Source organism: Alosa pseudoharengus, unplaced genomic scaffold (genome assembly GCF_046254945.1).
Source record: "Alosa pseudoharengus isolate Yale_2024_CS ecotype anadromous, Long Island Sound unplaced genomic scaffold, YU_APseudo_1.1 YU_APseudo_1.1_scf_17, whole genome shotgun sequence".
Lineage (NCBI taxonomy): Eukaryota > Metazoa > Chordata > Actinopteri > Clupeiformes > Clupeidae > Alosa > Alosa pseudoharengus.
Window position 1 is genome coordinate 30274032 of NW_027468640.1, and position 7145 is coordinate 30281176.

Below are 7145 nucleotides of genomic sequence, written 5' to 3' on the forward strand. Positions count from 1 at the left end.
GGCTGGTGTTCCAGTCGGTTCTCAAACTTTGGAGGTGGGGAATAATATATATTGCCCTTTGGTTCCATGTTACATTTCCCATCTTGGTCCGCTGGTTATTTTAATTCATATGTTGGTTTGTTTATGATTTATGTTTGTGTGGCTATTTTGTTGTCAAAAAAGAAGGCATTATTAAAGATAGAGAAAAAAGTTAATCACGCCCCACCTGTCATGTCTCTATTCCCCACTAGTGGGGCCCACCCCACACTTTGAGAACCTGTGGTAGGCCTACCTACGCTGTTCATTTTTGGCAAGTTTTTGTAGGCATACTTACCCAAATCTTAATAGCAAAAATAGATGATCATATAGGGCTGTGTGTTTGTTTCTCTATTTCTATGTGTGTGTGTGTGTGTGTGTGTGTGTGTGTGTGTGTGTGTGTGTGTGTGTGTGTGTGTTTGTGTGTGTGTGTGTGCGTGCGTGTGTGTGTGTGTGTTTTGTGTGTGTGCAATTGTGTTTATGACAACAGTATGATTTCAAAACATAAATTTTATGTCAAAAAGCCTGCAAGAAGTAGAACTACCGTATGTCTGGTTTGTTTCACATGCACTGGTTCATTTTAAAATTGCCGTGTCATATGCTAGGCATGCCACCAGCAGTAAAATTGTTTTGTTGCCCCACTCCCTTAGACAACAGGCTTGATCAACATCTCTATCCATATCTTCATCTGAAGACCATTACCTTATCTATCTGTTGTGTCTATCATCTTGAGACATTTTCCAACAATGACACTGTTATGTTGCCTCATAACTTCGTTATGACTATAACTTCGCATAACAATCGTTGAGAAACATTCACTGCAAACCATCACATTTACACACGGTGTGGAGCATTGTGATAAATGTGATACAGTTTGAAAAAATCAACAATGGGTTACTTGGCTTTGCCTGCATACAATTTGAATGAGGAAACAATGGGAGGGAAAGTAGAATGTCAACCTTGGATGGTGACCTTTGTCCATCATATTTTACAGAGATTGTCTACAGTTTATAATCAGACAGTTAAAGTTCCACGGTACTTACATAAAGCTTGACATATCTTTTCAACGGAAGAGATCAGTGGTAGATGGATTTGTTTTGATCGTAGCTGTACACTGCATGGCAAATGTGATTTGACAACATGTTCTGTAGACACAAACATGCAATATGATGAAAGACAGAAAGTGAATCTTCGATGGAACCATCTTAAAATGTACATATCAAGATAAAGATACGTACACACACGTACATAGGCCTATCTATACATCATGATATGACAAATGATGTAAAAAAAAACTACAAACTACACAGCCGTCACAAATTAGAATCCATGCCCTAAATGCTCAAAAACATGGTGATATGTAATGGACCATTGTTGGATAATATTAATTAGAGGCAAACCCCCCCTGAGCAGATTTAAATTTGAAGATGTCATCTAATCTCATTGTCATATTTTACATTTAATTCTAAGGCAATAATGTGAAAGACTTGCCAACTAAAAATAGACATGATGAACACATGAAAGGAAATGGCATTACTTTCCTGAATCAAGAATGCATGATTACAAGAACATTGTGTTGTAATGCATGATTGCAAGAACATTGTGTTGTAATGCATGATTACAAGAACATTGTGTTCTGTGTGCATGGATGGTTGATACTGTCAATCACACTTGCTGAGTTGAACTTTTCGTTCTCTGTGACTATTTCATGCCTAACATCCACTTCCTTATTCCTATGAATGGTTAACAGTTACGACTTCATTGTTTATTAAAGCTTAGGGAGTGATTTCAGTTAGCTGGCTCCTATGAAGAAGAAATATAGCAATAGACTGGAGTAACCAATATAATATTCTTTCCTACTATGTTTGCTATATGTGCTTTTTTGTAGGCTATACTGCACATGATTCAAAATCTTAAAAAGCACAGATTATTCTGAGGGTTATCCTAAAACATGCTTTAATCTGGCATTATGCAAGTTGGAGTTTTTTCAGATACCAGATGCTTTAACCCCCTCCTCTTTATGTCAGTTTTGTTTTAATACATAATATACTAACAAAAATACAAAGCTATTTTAAAGGTAGCAAAGCAGAATTTCCGTGGTATTACGATGACAACCACATGATGTTCTCCTCATAGTACACAAAAGAAATCCATTAAAATATAAATTCAAACAGATTCACTAGCATGCCTTGTGAAAAGGATCTGTGGCATAGGTGATATGTTCCAGACAGGCCTGCAATTTTGTTTTCTCGCTTATCATAAACAACTTCCAGACTGACTGGCAAAATGAACTGTCGTTACTACATTTACTGCCCACAGTTCACTGATAGCACCACTGACCCATCAAGGTGGGAACTTGTTAATGAACAACACCATGCTTAGACTCTTATGGTTACAACCCACTTGATATGGCATAAAACTGATGTGACTTCACAAGCCTGGCATACCGACATCACCATTATAGGCAAGGAAGAATTGCTTTACCGCACAGACCACAGTCTACCGCCAATCTTTTTATTGAGGAATCATATGTTTTAATACATATTGCATTTTTCCAAACATCTTCAGTCTACTAGTCATCTTCAATCTACCACCAGACCAACCGCAGCTCATCCACTGAGTCCAGTCAACTGAATTCCACAGTGTCCACTACATTTTGCCGACACCACCATGATGGACAAAAGCAAACGCTTGGGGACAGCGCTCCGTATGGTCCTCCTCTTCTTCGGCTTCAGTTTCATCTGCCTGGGGGCTTACGTGAAATCTCTGGACCCCAGCAGCGATACCTCGGTGAAGGCCATCTTTGCGTACATACTGGTAGTGTGCGGATTCCTGCTGCTTCTGATAGGCGCCTCCTGGTCCATCATCTACGGCATGAGGACCAACCTGTACAGGCGGGGAGGAAGCAGCAGACCAAGCAGCCAGGTGTATGTCTACACAGTGGACAGGTGAGGACGCTCTGTGGATTGTTGCTGGACTAGTTGCGGTTTATCTTTATTGGTAATTCTTGATTCCAGTTGTCTTTCTTGTGAATCAACATTAATATGCTCTTTTCCTGTATTTCATATGTGCAGTTTTTACTGTACATGATTCAAAAGATGATTTTCTGATCAATCAGACCATTTCTGAGATGAAAATGCATAATGTTGTAGTCTTTGAAGTAATATAATAAATGCCATACTTTATACTTGGAACACTATTTTCATAACAATTGCATAAATGACTGGACTGAAGGCATTTGGGCTCATCCATGTAGTCACTGCCTTTTCCAGAGCAGATGCTTTGCATCATTTTATTTAAAGAAAATATAAAACTGGAGCACATTTGCTATATTGGCCATGTCATCTGTCTGTATTTGTGATGTGCACACCTAAAGCTGCTTTGATATATAAACATGGTATAATACATTCTGCTCATAACTTTGGTGCAAATGTATGTCTTTTTTGCAGGCCAAGCTTTTACCCTCCTTCGTATGAGGAGTCACAGTCCAGATCCCACACGGTCATCCCCATGGACCGGGTATATTTGAGCATAGCTCCCCCACTGTACACCCCCACCTGCTTGGAGGTGGTCAACGAGGACTTCAGTCACGAACTGCCCCCCTCCTACCATCGGGCCTTGAGCCAGAACCTTCAGATCCCAGACGAGCCGCCCTGGGAGGCCAGGCCTCACCGACACAACGACGACGATGACGGCGCAGTGAACCAATAAAATCTTGCCACGCGACACACCTCGCAGAAGTCAGAGGTCAGAGGTCAACGTTCACTGTGCTGGTGAGCAGCATGTGATGCGCCAAACTCCCTATACGACACGGACGCGATGTGAATGGAGGGAGCTTGTGTCTCTCAGACGGACAAAGCGCGGGTCAGCCACGGTGTCAGGGACGTTGCGTTTGGGCCTCAGTGACATGGTGACACAGTAGCGTGGAACGCAGCACTGTGTGTATTGGTCAGGTGTTTTGGATGTGAGACAGACCCATCTGCAGCTGGTGTATACCGAGGAGATGAAGTGAGATCAAGCACAGAAGCACTCGGAGCTCACTGTTTACTCTCAGATAACTGTTTACACTGGCGGCGATCTGGAACACCAGCCCTGAAGCAGCCTCTGAAACCTAAAGAGACTGCTCAGTGGTCAGTGAACATTAAGGTCCATTATGTATGTATCATCATTCTGTGTAAAAAGCAAAGCAATGCTCAGTTAAGCATTGTAGCCTATTGCATAGACAGCTACAGGGTGCCAGCAGCTGTGTAACAAGGTCTGCAGATGGGGGGGGGGGGGGGTCTATTTTTTTTTTGCACTGAGACTGTGATGTAGGAGCAATCAGGACTACTTCAGACTGATTTTAAAGGACTACGAAAGTTGTTTTGCTGCACTAAAATCCTTTACACCCTGATATGTTACACATGAGAAACTGCCCATGCTTTCCAAAGCATCTGTGACTGTACTTCAGATATTAAGGCAGATTGTTCTTAGGATATGTGCGCAAAACTGACCAAATGAATCTTGAACCATGAACCATAACATGAATATGCAACACTGTTGCTTATTGGATTTGTGAACTGCAAAATGCAATGTTGCATCATTTAGTTACTGCAATGGAAATTTGTTTTTGTTCAGTGTCATGTGCTTTTGAGTTTGTACAAAACCTGAGCAATAAATGGCAAAGCTATTTCCTATATATGGCTATGACTCGACATGATTGCTTTGAGACACCGCCTCTACTTATGAATGACCAGCAGTAGGAAGTGTTGTGTGTTTGTGTTGAAATTCCGCCACTGCTAAACATTAACCTCAATTCAATCCTTTGACACGATATCTCAATAAAATCCATGGACACGTACAAAGACTTCCAGTCCAAGACAGACGGTATGATACTAAGTACCATATCGCCACAACAAGATCATCTTGACGGACAATCAAATGAACCTCACTTCCACGTCTGACAATGGCGTAGGAATCACTGGAGGTGTTTGAGCCCAATTAAATATCACTGATAAAACAGGAACATGTATTGTGTCAGCACATGTAATCACATCCAAGGGTTACTGAACTGGAGGTGCACATTACCAAATACTTCCAATGGTCTTGCCAACAGTGTTGATAGCATCAATATAACCGAGAAATTGTCAGATGACCAGAACAAATTCCGAGACACACAAAAGGTTTTATTTCAGCATTGCCTTGAAACAATTAAATAGTGCTGAGGACAGCGTGCTCGCTTCTCCTGTTTCTCACTTCACTTTTCACCTCCTTCCCTTCATATATTAAAGCCACAGGGGTGCAAGTGATTCCCCTCGAGCCGAGGGCAGGGAAGCAGTTCACATTTCATGTAGTGGTATGGAAATACAAAAAGAGCACAGGTCACAGGTCCCACCAGTGCACTGAAAGTCAGCCAACAGATCTCACAATGATATGGGTGTAATAATGCAGTGGTCTGCTATTTGATATTTAAAAAAAAAAGAATTGCAGTCTTAATAAACATATCTGATGTAACAAGGACAAGCTGGATTTGTTGTTCACTAACATGAGAAACAAATGTCATCATTTTTCAGAAAGGAAGTTTGTTCTTGTGCTCACTGTGCCGCTTACAGTCTGGACAAAACTTTACCAAAAGTGGTGATTTCAAAAAAGAAAAAAAAAAGAAAAGAAATCCTTGATAAGAAAGGAAATAAAATGCAGAGACATTTTGTCTGATTCAGTTCACTGGAGAAATCAAGAGGCTATGTCTATCATGATCCACAGGGTTCACCTCATCATTGTGGCGCGTGGTTTAGAGCATCTCACACAAGCAACAGTTACTGAAAAATACAGATTTCTCTGAACAAAGAAGAGGAGAGGAAAAGAATGTGTTTCACTGTAATGTCAGTCAAGCCTTTCTTGTGTACACACTGTATGAGCAAAACTATGCCAGTATGCTGAGAGATTCTGGTTGAGAAGTGTGATGTGGCTGAGCTCACATACAAATGTTGGATTGAAAGTGGATCTGGATATAACTGCTACGCATATCAAGGAGTTATGTCTCTATCACCCTCTAAATAGGAGGTAGATTGGGAAGAAAGCAACAGTTAGTTGAAAACTCACAATGGGACCGAAGAAGCTGGAAATGGTCCTGGTACACGGTACACTTCTCACCCGTGGAACATACAACACAGAACACACCAGAATAAAGTCCATTCACCGCTCACTAGCCCCACTGTGGGCCGGAACTGCAAATTTAGGGGCCGTCTTATATAAATAATAACAATAAGAAAAAAGAAAAAAACATAAAGCTCTACACTTATTGAATAATCTTCACTGTTATTCCTCTGGTTTTTAATGTGTTCACCACTTGTTGGTTCAACATGGTAATCTGTTGGTAATCGGGAAGTGCAGGAGCTGATACTAATACATATAGCACCACAGACGCAAAACAGGCTTCAAAGAAGAAACAAATGCATTTCAATGGAAAAAAAATTGGTTCGAAATGATGACAAACATACTGTAATATTTTTCTCTGCCAACCACCAAACAAATATTTATATAACTAGGAGCTGTATATCATATAATTTTGCTCTTTTCACACAGTGTTTCAGCATTACAAAAAGTAGGAGATATTACATATCAGTGGTTTGACAAATTGTTTTTGCTTTGATTTGATCAAATGATTTCAACTGTGCATAACCTTCTCTTCTTAATACTCAGCTACAGACATGAATGTATATTGAAATCTGTTTGAAAACAATTGCTCTGTGGATAGACTGCATCACCCTCAGGTACAGTTCTTAAAAAAAAAGTGTTGTATCAGTGCAAAGGTCTAAAGGCAGATGGTGAAACGTGCACACTAGCCAAAAGTTTATATTTGTGTCCAAAAAAGGGCAGCCCGTGGAAGAGGTTAGAAAGGATGTCAGGGTGGAAGCGACAGCATAGTGGACGCCGGTGTCTCTCTCTGTGTTGCTCGTGACGATGGAAGAGATGGAAAAGTCTACTGCATGGACAGCAGGCTGTCAGAGGAGGAGGAGGAGGAGGAGGAGGAGGCGGGAGGAGGACAGGGCATGGAGACGGAGACGGAGGAGGCGGAGACAGACGGGGGGGCTCCCGAGGGAGTCTGTCTCGTGGCTTTGGCCCCTGGTGAGGAGTGATAGTCCAGTGCG